Source organism: Drosophila miranda, chromosome XL (assembly GCF_003369915.1).
Source record: "Drosophila miranda strain MSH22 chromosome XL, D.miranda_PacBio2.1, whole genome shotgun sequence".
In the NCBI taxonomy this organism is placed as follows: Eukaryota; Metazoa; Arthropoda; class Insecta; order Diptera; family Drosophilidae; genus Drosophila; species Drosophila miranda.
The window spans coordinates 8,830,567-8,846,191 of NC_046673.1; the positions used below are offsets into that span (position 1 = coordinate 8,830,567).

Below are 15,625 nucleotides of genomic sequence, written 5' to 3' on the forward strand. Positions count from 1 at the left end.
CTTATTATTATTATTATTCCTGATATTAATGTTTAAGCTGAACGTATGACAGCTTTGGGAAGCTTTTCTTGAGCTTTGATATATGGAGCTTTTGTCGAAGCTTAAAGCATAGCAGAGCTGTTGCCGTTGTTATCCATCCATCCACCACTACCCAAGCCTTCGTAAGCTTTCACCACGGCCAACATATGCTTTCGCCTAAGCTTTTTTCGACAAATTTCTCAGCCGAATACGGTACCCTCCAAGCTTTACAGCTGCCACCATCCGGGAAGCTTTTGGGATCCAGCTGGCCGTTTTACTGGCAAAGGGAGGGAAAATCTCAGTTCTTACTCCGACATTTCGTTGCAACCGGAAGTGGGATTCAAGGCCAACGTGTAACTCCTGCAAGTGGGAACATTATGGGCCATGCTGCATCTGGCAGTCAAGGATCCAGTCTAAGTCGTTGACATTGCTTTGTGCCCCCCGTTCCAGGAGCAGCTGTGGTCCTGTTCATGGCCAAGGCTGCACAAGAAGGCCGGCGGCAGGCGGCAGGCTGTGGTATCTGGCTCTAAGCGTGCAAGTTTTTGAGTTGATAGTTGCCTCTGCGGTGGTCAGATGATTACCTGCAGCGCCACAGGTAATTTGCCATCAGGATTGCACAGGAAATTGCGGTTAAAGACGTGAAAGCATCAAAAGAGCCAACCAGCAGCACAGCACCCCCCACATTCTCGATAGGAAATATTTAATGAAAATTAAATCAAAATCAATACATGCATAACCTAATGGAACAACAATTAGTGCTCTGAAAATGGACCATATCACGTTTGAAGTAGAAGATATCTTGTTCAATATTAAAATGGTAAAAGAAAATCCATTTCACTCAAATATCGAAATAATTCGAAGAATTCATTGTGTTTGGTAATTGCTTAAACTCTAGGTAATCTTTTTTCTTGGAATTCCATTCAAATCACAGTAATATTTCATAGTATTTTGAGTGTGCCCTCGAGGACATTCATGACTCAATTATCTGCCGTTGATGTGTATTTGCCAACACTTTAAGTCCATTTGTAATGAAATCTGAAACTTAAACAAACATTTTCCCATATTCCAAGCAATTTTCCTTCCCCGTCCTCACACATTCTTTGCCAATTTAATTAATCAAGAATTTGCACTTCCTATTGATTTCTTTGCAGGTGAGTTTGGAATGTTTTGACAGTATTTTTCCCATAATCAAAGAAAATCGTAAGTGAAACGGATAGTTTTAATTACTCAATTGCCGTCTGACAACTGCAAATCCATACTATTCCCGTATGGCATTCCTGCACAGGCAGTGATACGGGTACTCGTATTGCACAAACTTATTTCAATGATTTTTGTATAAGGTGGGGAGGTGGGGAATTGTACAGGTGTAGATGGTGCAGATGGTGCATAACGTGGGGGTATGGTGTGACCCAGCAAGAGTCCAGCTTAATGAGCCTTTGCCCAGTTCAGTAGGAAGCTCATCGGGGGCAGGGGGGGGGGGGCTTGGTCTTTGGTCTTTGGTCTCTGGTCTCTGGTCTTGTACGAGTATGATTTCTTTTTTGTGTGTTTTGTTTTAGCCACATGGACCACGAGCCCCCGCAAAATTGTCAGTCCGTCAATAATTGAGAGAGACACAGAGCAAGATAACCGCTAAAAGAGTGGAAGTACATGTACATACGAGTGTGTGTACATGTGTAGTTCAAAGGTTCTTCCTCGACATGTTCAATCAATTTAACTGACATTTCCCATCCTATATTCGCTTCTTTCAATTATGTTAACTATGAAATGGATAGGGAACGATGGAGTGGTGGGGCTTTCCAGGTACTGCTGGGTGGTTCGACATGTGGCTTTTATTTGCGTTCAAGGGAAAAATAAAAATAAAAGCAATTATGTCAAAAGTCAATGAAGAAGGAGTCAGGAAGAGGATGGATTCATTTGGTGCTGTGTTTGAGTGTCAAAATGAGAATGAGACTAAAGATGGGAGACGTGGGAAGAGTTATGCATATTAATCCGATGTGGCTGTTGAAACGAGAAGTACCGACAAAGAAACTGATATATTATTGTTTGTCTTTCGCGTACCCAATGACTTTCAGCTCCAACTAAATTCTGAACTCCCAGTGCACCCCTTTCAAAAACACATCAATTTATTTAAATTTTAAATTGGAAATAGGCCATATTAAAAGTTAATAAACTACCTATAACGAATCCAAAATGATCCAAACGTATTTCGCTGATCTCTAGATCAAAAATATTCTCTACCTCAAAAATATTGAAAATATGTATTATTTTGCCCCTTTTGAATTCTGGATTAAATAAATTTCCAGAACTTAATGAGTCTTACTTTCTCATACAAATTAAATAAAATACAAATACTAAAGTAAACGTAAGTCCAAAAAAAAACATAGAAATAAAAACATATCCTCGGCATCCTGGAGTCCTGGAGTCCCCGACAGTGACTCCAGTAAAAACAGTGAAATAATAAATTAAGAATACCTTTCATAAGGTAAAAGGCAATTGGCAACGAGTGTAAGTTTTAATAAAATAAGTGAAAATAGTGTAAAGACGTTTTTATGGTTTATTAATGGAAACATCAAGGGTTCCGAGACTTCCAAGGTTAACAAAACGATCCCTTTGGTGCAGGTATAACAGCATTTATTTAATTATAAAATAGCGATCTTTTGATAAAACAAACTCCAGCCACTTGCTCAAACCTCCATTGAAGAGAGAAACGGAAACGGAAAAAACAGAGAAGAAAGCAAACACAAACTCAAATGTTGAAACAAAATTAAGTTAGGAATTTAAACTGCTTAGCAGAGGGCGAGAGAGAACGGGAACAGAGCTACAAACTTGTCACAAAAGTTGACAAAAGTTTGTATTTCTATCTGTTGTTCTAGTTTTTCCGAGTAGTTCCACTACCGCTAACGCTACCGCCTCTGCAGCTTCCCCGGGGGGACCGGCCCTGCTGCAACTGTTGATAAATGTTTGCTAATTTTGTTAATCATACGCAGCGTTGCACAGATCCCCCTCCACCACCGCGAAAACAAGAGTGCCGACCATTGTTGTGTGCACAATTCCTATGACTAATGGACGCCTGGGACCTGAATGCCAGAATGCCAGAATGCGTTGAATGCCTGCCAGCCCTAAAACCATACGAATCTTCTGCTCTAACATCATCATCAGAATCATTATCGTTGTCATTCCTGTTGCAATTTGTGCTGTTGCTGTTGCTGTTTCTGGTCCTGGACTTGGCTTCTGCTGCCTGATGTTTGCTGAGGGCTTCCATCGGCCACATAAATGCCCCACAAAGTCAGCCAACACAACATGTTAGTCTCTGGCTCTGACTCTGGCTCTGGTTCTGGCTCTGACGGCAACATGTTGGCTCGGCCTCGGCACAGTGTCCCAAGTGCCAGTGGAGAGTTGAATAAAATATAATATTTGCCTGTACAGAAAATGTAGAATATTCCTTTGATATATTCCATTCCATTCTTAGCTCTTGAATAATATTTACAGACCAAGCAAAAAAAAGTGATACGTTTTTCCTTCGAAAAGGAAACTTTCAGTTGGCTTTAACTTTTGTTTGTTAAAAATTAATATTCACTTGATACAATTAAAGGGAATTTATTTTTTGGAATGTTCAAAATATCTGTAATATTTAAATATTTTAAAATGGGTATTGAAAGTAATTTAATAAAATGTCAGACGCCGGTGAAAGTGCAGCTGGCGTCTTAAATGTTGTATTCAAAAGTTTACTTTAATTTATTTTGAATGACTCTTGCCCCAGGGCACCTACACCCAGTGTCTAGTGTCAACTTGAGCTGCATTTCGATTAATGCAGTTTATTTGCCCGATTGCCTGTTTGAGCATCGGCTGCCAATTTCCTGGCTCGATTGTTTTTGTTTTTCCGAGCACACCGCCGCGGCGCGCCGTGCCCCGTGCCCCGTGCCGTGCACTTTCACTGCCTCGCAACATGTTCGACGGGCAAGCGAACGCGCCCGAACATGAACAGACGGCCTGTCGAGCCCGTGCCCGATGCCCGATGCCCGATGGCCGGAGTGCCGTTATCGCTGCTGTGCCGCCCATGCCGCTAAGCAGTTGCAAAGCAGTCGTCTAGCGTGAAAGTCGAGCAGCAGCAGCAGCAGTAGCAGCAGCGGCTAGCAGCCCCAAGCAGTTAGTGAGCGCCACAGTAGAAGCAGCAACCACCCACAGCAGCAGCAGCAGCAGCAGCAGCAGCAGCAACGGCAGTGGCAGTGGCAGCGCCAGCAGCACGTGCCCCCCCGCCAGCGTCAACAAACAACATCCTACAATCAACATCTTTCCCCGCCAAGGTGTGCGTGTGGTCTTTGCACTACCATTTCCATGCCCCCTCCATAGAACTTTTTTTCAAAGTGCTTTCGTTTTTTTTTTTTTTGTTTTTTTTTTGTCGCGTGTTGAGTGTCGAAGGTGCTTCAGAAAAACTACGGCAAGAAAAAAAGTGTTTAAAAATCTCAGGCAAAGCAAATCAAAGTGCACCACCGAAGGGGGAAGAGCCGAAAGTGCGATCCCCATCGAAACTCTACAAAAAAAATGGAACCCAAAAAGTCATACTCTACTCGAACTGAAACTTCAGAGCGACTAAGCGACTAAAACCAACCAAAACAGAACGTGGACTCGAGAACAGCATTTTAAGGTTGATATTCCATTCCATTTCATTCCAAATAAGGTGTAGTATTGGTGTCGAAACACTACACAAATAGCTGGAACCCAATACTGAAACCCAACGTTTACTAAACCCACGACCAACACCGAACCGAATACTAAAAACAGAACCTGGCTCCAAGAACTTGTTGCAGGGCATTCATTGCTAGGGTTGATCTCCGTATAAGGTCGGGTCTGGCCAGTGGGCACCGCTAACGAGCGCTCTGCAAAACGGCGTGGGGGCTACGATTTTGTCAATGCTAAATCCGTAAATAACATTATGAGAAAGTGCCATAAAGGGAAATCAAGAAAATCGTATCGAGAAACAGAAACAAAAACCGAACCGAAAATAATCGCTTCTATTGATTGTTATCATTTGTTTCCTATAAATTGCTCACTGATTAATCGCCGATGGGGCATATATATTTGTGTGCTTGAAACAAAAGTTTGGGTAGGGGCTCGCTCGGCGGCCAGCAAGGTGCTCTTTGTGGCGATAAAAACAAAAACAAAAACTTAAAAGTCGTCAATGATTAATGATGCTGCAGGGCAGCGGAGTTCCCAATGCTAAAAAGTGACCCGAAAAGCTCTCAATTAAGTGCGACTAAAGGCATTCAAGGATATCTTGTTAGGGTGATCTCAAGATCAAAGAATAGGATGGCAATGGCAATCAAGGGATGACTGGCGCATAGAACGATATATAGAATATAGCAATAACAATAATACTTTCCACAGAAGGTACCTCAAAGATTTATGGACAAATATATGTACTAAGAAATAAAATAAAATCTAAAGAACATCAAGAAAACATTAAACAAAACCAAACGGATTTCAATACAAAGGAAAACTATAGATAGACTTTATAGACTGGAATGACAAGAGCAAAAGTAAGAGAGCAAAAGAGAGGAATACTAAAGGGGGCCCTCCTGAAAGTTCGAATTGGCAATTATTGGAATCTGTTCCCCTAGAAACTCTAATTCCTTATCAAAACTTTCCATCTGCATTGGCAGAAGATTTCCCAACACAAACTGCACAAACAATTCAGAGTTCAGCGTTCAGCATTCAGAGAGTTGTTGATCCCCGAAAGATTGTTGCCATCCCGTCCCCCGAAAGTTCTACTAGAAAAGGCAACAGACAACAAAACCACTTTGAACTTGGCCAATTCCCGATGACTCAAGCAAATCACAATTGCTAAACCAAAAAAAAACATGTATAAATAAAATAACCAAAGAAAGCAAAGACAAAAACTTCTCATATCACTTGCTATCGAACGCAGGGGAGCGTAGGGGCACGCAGGGGGGAGCTCACAAGAGCAACAACAATTAGCGTAATAAACGCATAAACTCTATAAAAATGTGTCGATTGTAGACCCGGATATCAGTGCGGGACTTGCGAGAGGGGTGTACCACGGGGTACAGCAAATAAACAGTCAGAGACAGGCACTCGTCGTCCACTTCTGTCGCCTTCCTGCCCCGTTACTTTTGAGGGTGGGTGGGGGTGGGGGCTCTGGCTCACTTAGTCAGCCAGCGAAATGCGGCCGTCTGTCTAAGAATTTTTGGCAGCAATCAAAATTATTGGACCTCGGCTATAGAAAGCCCCACCACAACCACCACCACCAACAACAACAACAACAATCACAATGGGGCCTAAGAAAATTAACACATTTCGTCGAACTTTTTGTGTGCGGCTGACAAAACAATTTAAAAATATTATTTGTGTATTCTTTTTTTTCTTTGAAAGAGACATGCAAATGATGAAAACCAGAAAATGAAATGAGAAATTTTCAAATCTAGCAAAAACCTTCTGTACCCCTCAAATAGTGAGGAGATCCTTGAGGCTACCTTCTTCTAGAATATTAGACATGAATGATTTGAGAAACTGTGATCTTTAAGGCTAGATATGTATCATATATAATAATATTCTACCTATAGCAGAGTTTGGTAGATAATCAGTTGCCAAACGTATCCAGCAACATTCTGCCACATGCCACATGCCATTCCCCCCGCTAGAAGTGTCAATCCGCAACCAATCCATTCCGAGCAGGGAACAGGGGAAATCGTCAAATGTTCAAGAGAACCCAGAAAGAGAGAGGGGGGCGTACACACATAAATAGCAGGGGGATGTGCCTTCCACATTCCCCAAGAACGGAATTCATCAAAATTGAAATGCTTGTGGGTCTGTGGCTAAGTGCTCGTGTCGCATAATTAACGCATTCCCTGGTGCAGCCGCCAGGAAGGAGAGTCTGCTCTGCTCCGCTCTGTTTCTGTTTCTATCGAGTCTTGTACGCGTGTATCTCACAGATACACATGATGAGATGAGATGAGATGAGATGTCCCCGCTATCATCAATGGTGCTAGCTTGGCTTAAAATTCATTTCGCTCTGGCCATTCGATGCTGCTCTGCGTGCTACCCCGAAAAGAACAACGAAACTTATTTATAAAACTGAGCAGTCGAGTGGATGAATGCCGCTGCCGCTGTAGCTGTAGCTGTAGCTGCCACCGCCTCTGTGCGGTGCCCTGATCCGGGGCGAGCCAACGGACAAACGAACGAACGAACGTACGAACCAACGGAATCACGACACAACGATAAAAATAAACCAAAAGCTAAACGGCGAACGAGACAAAACTGTGTTTATCCGCAAGAAAAGCCAAAAAGTCACAAAGGTGTAAAAAAACAAGGACGTAAAATATTGAAAGAGAACCAGAATCAGAATCAGTATCAGAAAAGTACGATGAAATGAAAATGGACAGAAACATATGTACTCGTATACGTACACTCGTTGTGCTCGGTACTCGCTGATTTCTGTGTGTCTCTCTACCAGTAGTCGCACTCGTACCCGTACTCGTACTCGTACTCGTACTCGTATCTGTCTCTGACTCTGGTCCCTGTGTGTTTTATTCCACTCTTTGTTTGCATTGCGCGTTAATTTCCACATTCTGCTCCTCTGTTCCCCCACCCTGAAACTCGCAGATAAATACATAAAACGTAACAAATTCAAAAGAAGACAGAACCGAAACAAGACGAAAAAAAAATAAAAATTTATTAAAAAATTACAAAAAAATTCAACACAAGTAAAAGCTGAAGCTAAAAAGCAATTAAAACAAATTGTGCCGTAAGTCAGGTTGGTGGGCAAACGGCCCGGGCCCCCCAACTCCCGTTCCATCAAAAGCAACAACAAAAACAACAACAGAAACAACACTCCACCTAAAGCAACAGCAACAAAGAAACAGAAACTGAAACTGAAACTCTCCACCGCACAAAAAGGTAAGCGAAATTCAGAACGGAAAAAGGGAATTATTTAATTAATATTTCATAAAATACAATCAAAATGAAGCTCTCTGAATGGTAGAGTCTCTTGCCACGTTGCCACCTGCATACTTTAAGGGTGAAACGAAACGAAACATAAATAAATACATATTATACCATATTATTACGTATAGGACTCGTTGACGTTGTCCTGCTATTCCCACTCGAATCCTCGCATATCATTTTGCACTCGATTGCATTTGATTCGATTTCCGTTGAAAATTATGCGTACAAAAAATGAAAAAGGAACAATATACAAAAAAATAAGAAAAATGAGGCCAGAAATTTAGCAATATATTATGATTTTATCGTTTGCATAGGCAAAAATACATACCTCCATTTGTTTGAATATATTTGAGTATAATTTGACTTGTTGGGGTTGTTGTTAGGGTTCGCCTGAGTGCCCCCAGAATGCACAGCAACAACACTCACTGTTCATATCCTGACAGCGAGGCAGTCCGAACAGAAAACATGAAAGCGAAACTTGTTGATCAGGACTGGGGATGAGGATCGGGACTTTCGTCTGTAATACACCAAAGACAAAGAGAGTTCTTAGTCGGGGATACAGATGCTGGACATGGTTGGTCATTGGTTATTGCCGCTTGGAGTCGCTCTGTATCGAATTTCATATGTTAACTTGCACAGCCCATAAATATTAATGATTAACGAGAGTCCACTCACAGACATCCTACCCATACCCAGCATTTCTTTAATTTCCCGGTAAATGGCTGCTGCTCAATCGAATGAGTGCGTCCTTAAATGCGTCACTCTGCCCCAGAGGCGTATCGAGAAAATCATCTTCCGCAGTGTCTGCTCGCCGCTAATGATGACGATGATGCACAGATGCCTGTCTGCTGCACAGTGCCTGCCAATCGTCTGACAACAGGCGTTTATTGAAAGCATCAAACTTTGATTTCCACCCGACACCCACTAATCGAGGAGAACTACCGATCTACAGGAAATGCTTCAAATTAGAATCCCTTGAAAAGCCCATAGATGCTCGTATATTGACAGTAAACTGCCCAGGGGTTCTGGCAGGAGCATCTGCTATGTGTGTTGATAATTTATTTGGCTTTCCATCCGGATCCAGTATCCGAGTATATCCATCTGTAGTGCTTTTTTGAATACTTTCGCTGCGTGCTGAGTGCATTTATGGAGTGCTAAACTTATTTTTAATCTACTGTGACTTTTCTGGGCTATTTTATTTAAAATTAATCACAGAACAGAAATGCGAAATGTTTCATAATCGACGACTGGGCCGTGGGAATGGTTAGGGGAATGGGAACGGGAAGGTGGCCGAGCGAGCAGGCGAGCATTCGATAAGATAAGAGTCTCTAGTGCGATAGAGACCAGTCGACCAGTCGACTTAATGCCAGAAGTAGGTGGTATTTTGGGACAAGAGCTACGTACAATTCTTACAGTAGATAGCACTGGGAACCGACACGAGGAGCGCCTTCGACTGGCGTGTGACATAACCGGTGTCTACTGTACTCCCATTCCAATACCAATTCCAATTCCAATGACAGTGTTCTACTTGAGTAAATGATTGACGTACAGGGGCAATTAAAAGGCGACATAGCGACTGGGAAATTCGTTCTTTTGTTCCCAATTTATATTTTGGGCAGAAAAAATCTTTAGGGTCGGATAAGCGTGGCAGCGCTTGCTGCCTGATAAGATCTGCACCTGTTAAGTGCGCAAGCTTATCGGTCTCACTGTTGGTGTGTGCAACATTTCCCTCGATGGCCACTTAAAGGATTTGCATACAGCCAGAAGGCCGAGCCACATACTCCACACACTCCATACACTCCAAGACAACTTTGTCATTCAAGTTGATTGGCAAATTGAGGCAAATTCGTTCAAAAGTGGTATTCGAATGGCATGGAAGAAGATGGACTGGGATGGAAGAGAGCTGTTTACTGCTGTCTGTGGCCGCAGAAAAAAGTTGATGCAAATTTTTATGTTTCCTCAAGCAGAAAGAAGGAGCACATGGCTCCATATCCGTCGCCATTTTGCAACAATTTACATTTAAATGAAAAGAATGTTGAAATGTTTTAACCGAGCTTTGTTTTCTGCCTGCATTTTATTCCGTTTTCATACCCTCTGCAAAGACTGTACAATTACATAGCACAAAAGGCTGAGTCGGTCCCCAGAATCCAGCAATAAAATGCACACTCTTTATTCGTTGTTGATTAATGATTAGTGATTCACGGCAGATCATAGTCAAAATGCCAGTCAATCGGTTGGAAATGGGAGCTAACTCAATGATCACTTATTGACCGACTGGAAAATGAGCTAAAAAGCCAACATCTTGAACGCAAATCGACTCAAATCATGGGACATTCACTAATTTGATCATTCGTTTGCACTCATTTCCATGCGGCACGAACTCAAAGTGATTGAAATGTAATTGACAGATTCAGCCTTTGCTTCGGCTTCGACTTCGACTTCGACTTCGGCTTCGTCTAAGTAGCTGCCTGCCAGCATCCCCCCTAATGCTGTTTGGTCTTACATTGAGAGACCGACCCGCAGACTCGCAGCTGCTAATGCAAGGCTAGTCATGTGCTTCGATTTATCGACAGCATTTCTATTTGTACTCTTGCCACAAAATATTTACACAACTGACAGCTGCTTCTGTTCGGTGCTGGGTGCTGGGTGTTCTGGATGTTCTGGCTGCTACGGCCACCCCTCTATGGCATGGCTGTGTGCTGTGTGCTGGGTCTGTGTCTGTGTCTGTGGCTGTGTTTGTGGGGGTGTCTGCTGCTTTATGTGCTCCTCGTAGCAAATGAATTATCTAAGCTTATTGTCACATAATCTTTGTCAACATGGAGACAGCGCCAGCGACTTAAGATACACTCGCCGGCAAGGGCTTAGCCAGAAATGCCATGGGCTTTGGCTCAGCAGATTGGACGCTATGGCACGGGCTGGACTTTGTCCAAGATAATGGATTCCACTCTGAATACTATCAGAAATAATCTAGCTAATAAAATCATTTATCTATCATCTATCTATCTTGTACTCTGACATGTACTCAAAATATTACCAGCAACTGTTGTTCCTCAAACAGCTCCCATTTACCAATGATATATTTATGTCAACTGATCTTTATTGGAAGGGCATAGTGTACAAAAAGGGTGTTCAAAACTCTTAATGTGCTCTTTTCCACACGCATACACACATGAATACATATATGCCCTTGTATGTGCAATTGTGCGTATACGTAATATTTCAATTTTCACTCAGCTAAGATCTCCCCATATCTTTATCGTTCCTTCGTTTATTCCATTCCACTTAACCGCAGATTATTAAACACGACAAGAACACTCGCCAGGCTGCCTGGCTGGCTGGCTGGCTTTCATTTTGGGGTTTTGTTTGCGGTTGAGACTCTACTTTTGCTTATGCCATTCCGCAAACCGCAGAACCCAGCGACAGATACCTACTATAGACAGTCAGGTATTAGATGAAATCCGTTGGAAAGTTTAGTAATTAAATATTAACAAATAGCAGATGGGCAGGGGGCCGAACCACTTAGTTGGTAACAGGCTTAATCAATCATTCGCATTCCCCAAGACAATATTGTATGCTGTTCGCAAGCCTATTGATTATCTGTTTGGCCCTCTCACTGGTCGGCTTCCGCCCTCTGGTTGACCAGGGGCAAATTTGCATAGAAAATCAAGGACAAACCGAAGTTGACAAACTGTCGACCATCATTTTCGTCTTGGCCCTGACCATGGCTAATGGTGAAAATTATCGCTCCACAATTTGTGTCAGGCAAAAGTTCAAATGGCAACTTTCTCCATTGATTTTACCGAGAAATTTGCCAAGGCTTAAACAATGTGTGCTAGTTCTCATGAGCTCTCATCGCTCGATAGATGGATAAATGGATGGGCCTGCCAATTGTCTTTTCGAATGTCAAGTGCAAGAACAAAAGACAATTACCGATTCAGAATGCGATTTCTGCGTAAACTCCAACGAAAATGTCACTTCAGGTGCAAGAATTTCGAACAATAAGCCCAATAAGCGTATGCTTAATATTTTGCTAATGATTGAGTGAACAATGAAGATTATCAGGGGAGCGGATTGGGGGAGGTATTTACTGTAATTAAATAGAAAATATTCATCCAACTCCTCAAAGAGATTCTCGTATGTCGGATAAAATCTGATATGCAAAAGCGTACCCAGAAGCCAATCGAATTTGTATTCCTCTTTAATTCCATGTAACTCCACTCACGTCCAGAGTCAAAGTAAAAATAAATGTGTATTTGCACATGAGGAGCATTTTTATTAAATGTCGAAAAGTCAGTTGGCAATCGCTTTTGCAAAAAAATTCATTAAAAACCTTTGACTATCATGCGAGTGTATGAAAATATGAAATATTGTCACCCCTCAAAGACTTGCTGTATTCCAATATGTTTGCCAGCAGACGTTTTTTTTGATTTCCTTTTTTCTACGTGTGCGTGTATCTGTCGCTATCTGCTTGAATTTACGAAATAATTGAATTCGATTGTTTGATTTTCCAGTTTCTATTCAATGAACATTTTCATCATCGATTTCTGGCCCTAAGACTTACACAAACACACACTTACACCCAGAGAGAGAGAGAGAGGGAAAGAAAGCATAAAAATAAAGCGAAAATTTTCGCTTTTCTGCATGCCCCATGCTTTTCTTCCCCCTTGAGGCGGCCTAGACTCCAACCTCCCACCCACCAGCCACTGGTTTCCACTTGAGCCATCGATTTTCGATTTTCCAGCTGCTGCGGCTCTGCGGCTGCACTGCCTCTCAGCTTTTCCTTTCTGTTTCCTCCCACCCCCTTTTTTGGGTTCGCGCAGAAGAAATGCACAGGTGAGAGGGCGACAGGTGTGCAGTTCATTATTTGTTACTGCTACTGTGGTCCGATTTCTAATTAAAAGCAGAAGCTAAAAAAGTATCCACCAAGCCATGCCATGCCATGCACTGTATATTCATTATGCACAGTGCCTGCCAATAGTCTGCCAAGCATCAAACTTTGATTTCCACTCGATACCCAACAATCGTGGAGAGCTACCGATCTATAGGAAATGCGGTATGGGGTTCGGAAATATATTGACCATATGAAACTTGGAGCTAAATCTCTTGATGTGTCATGGTAGACAGAATTAGGACACCCGCCGTGAAGGGGCAGAAGAGATTGATCAATATTAGCATTGTAGAACACCCAACTAAACAGAGACAGGGAAAAAACCATAAAAATTACTGGTTTTTGCCGTACAATAGAGCCGTTCCGTTGGTGTGGTTTCCCATTCTTTTTCTTTCTTTTCTTTTTTTTATTTGCAATTCGAAATCAATTTGAGGCAGTCAGGCTTGTGGGTGCCGGTGCCGGGACAATGAGACGACACGTTCATCAAATTCCATTTAGGCTTTTGCCCCAGACCTTCATCTTTCGGCTATCCAGGATTTTAGATTTCACATTTTTGGCTATTGCGGCTGTGAGGCTTTTTGCTTTTGCTTTTGGTTCATTTCTAATTAAAGGGTCTTCTATCTGGGGCGGAGTTGATTCTATCATGCCACACACACACACAGCCGATAGACCATGTGCCACAATCAGCCCTGCCTTCCAATGGACCCAACTCGAAAACATGTGTATTTGTCAGTTGAAATTAATAATCGAAACTGCGCCCCAATAGGGAATGGGACGCCTCGTAGGGGATTTGAGTCGATTGGTAGATAGAGACAGACATAGACAGAGACAGAGAGATATGCGTAGAGTGCGGGGCAGGCGGCTGGCCAGTGCGGTTTGATTTTGTGGCCATATAATTTACATTTATGAAATCTCAACCAGCATCGGAATCAGATTCCCCGTATCCGTTTCCAGCGCAAAGCCTATAGTGTTTTGCATTTTGCATTTTGCACTTACCCCCAAAGCTCTTAAGCCCCAAAATTGAATTTGCAAATGCAATGGAGCTCGGGACAGTCTTTTCCTCTCTTTTCTGCTTGCACTCCGATGGATAGCCGGAGGGAATTAGCCACACCTGTCATAAAGCACATTATTGCTGGTGATTGATTTATTGATTGATTGATTGATTGAGTAAAGCGATTTTATTAAATATATTGCTATATTTTCATTTGATATTTGGTTGCACAAATGTTCGTACATGACCGTTGCTCGTCTTACTATTTAAATTGTCTTTAATGATTTCGATTAATCTGGCCAGTTGGGCGATGCTTCAGCCACAACCAATTAGATCATATGGCTATAAGCCAAAGCTGTTAAGCTGCCAACAGCCTGGACTGGACTGGACTTCGTTCACATCAAAGCAATCCGTGACTCCTGCGCCAAAGCTGGTTGTCCCCAGTGTTGTTGTTGTTGTTGTTGCATGTACAACTTGCCGCTCAATTGGCAAACATATTTATGGGGAAACGCGCCATTAAGTGAGGCACAGGGACATCAAACACACTCTGAACCGTCCATCAATGGAATAGCCATGCCCCTGGATCTCCTGCTCCCCTCCAGCAAATGTGTGGCAGTTTCTGTTCAATTAAATCTGTTTGGGGCCATACTCATAGCCGAATCTGTTTTCGCTCAGATGCCAAACAAATTTGGGGAAATTTAAATGGCTCCCCCGGATCCGGCGTACAGGCCGCAGGGCCGGACCCCCACATAAATGTATCTGCTCGAAAACTTTTGAATATAAATTAATTATAAATTGCGTATAACGCTGTCATTTTGTTTGTTGTTGCTGTGCAAAATGAAAAGGGTTCTTGGCACATCCAATTGAGATTTGTGCGAAATCTTTTGTTTTCTTGCTGCCGGATATCTTTTGGGAACAATATTTTAATGGCCGTGTGCTATCCTTCGTTTTGCATAAACTTTTAGCCTTAAATTTTCAATTGCCAAAAGACCTCTCTCTCCCTGCACATTTAAAATTCTTTTTGTTTTTACCTGCTGTTTATTTTTTTGGACAGATTCTGACTCGGCTTCCGCTTGCCTAGAACTTTTGCCCATCTGTTTTACACGCACTCTTTCTAGCTCACTCTCTGTCTCGCTCCGTCTCTTTCGCTCTCGTTTGGCACCTTCCACCTGTTGTGCATAAAATTTGAATGAGGTTTTGATTAGGTTCTGGCATACATAACAACCATGGAGATGTCTTCTGTGTAACAGAATGCACAACCTCTGCTTCGAGCAGTCACCAGAGTAGTCCCGAAGTTGGCTTTATTATACACAGAATATATATATAGTACATGTGTATATATCCTAAATATTGTAGCTACTTATCGTGCATAGTGAAAAGTTTGCTATAAGCTGCTTAAAGTTCGTATACAAATTAATTTAGCTGAAGTTGAGGAAGTACCGATTAGCGCCAGATGAAAGGATTGCATGTGGGGCCTCCTAGAGGAGGCAACAAATGGCTAATTATTTCAAGAATATGTGGCCTGAGATATTTGAAAAGTACGAAGTGCGCGTAGTTCTGGTAGATAGAGAGCAGAGAGCGGAGAACTTGTATCTGGAAATGAATTATAGAAGAGATAATGCGGGACGACAGCTAATCCGGCAAAGTTATCGCCTTTTTGGCCTAGCATATGCGATTGCCTGGGACGAATAATGTGCATGTTATTATTATTATTATTATTATTTTTACCAAACACACTACTGATAAGCAGATAAGGGCTGTAAAAA

The 15,625-nt window shown here is 42.2% G+C and overlaps 1 protein-coding gene across 6 annotated transcripts in view; it reads left to right on the plus strand.

Annotated features, from left to right (window-relative positions):
• The window catches only part of LOC108156758 (cAMP-specific 3',5'-cyclic phosphodiesterase), a 120,467-nt gene that overhangs the window by 10,049 nt on the left and 94,793 nt on the right, over window positions 1-15,625 (plus strand). Inside the window, exon 1 of one of the 6 annotated variants that reach the window (XM_017288447.2) lies at window positions 7,663-7,932. The exons of 3 other annotated variants lie outside the window; for them this stretch is intronic. The gene's annotated coding sequence lies outside the window, so the exon portion shown is untranslated. Of the gene's footprint in view, window positions 1-7,662; window positions 7,933-15,625 lie in introns of those variants that run through there. 2 more of the 6 variants (XM_017288455.2, XM_017288463.2) reach the window with 2 other exon arrangements.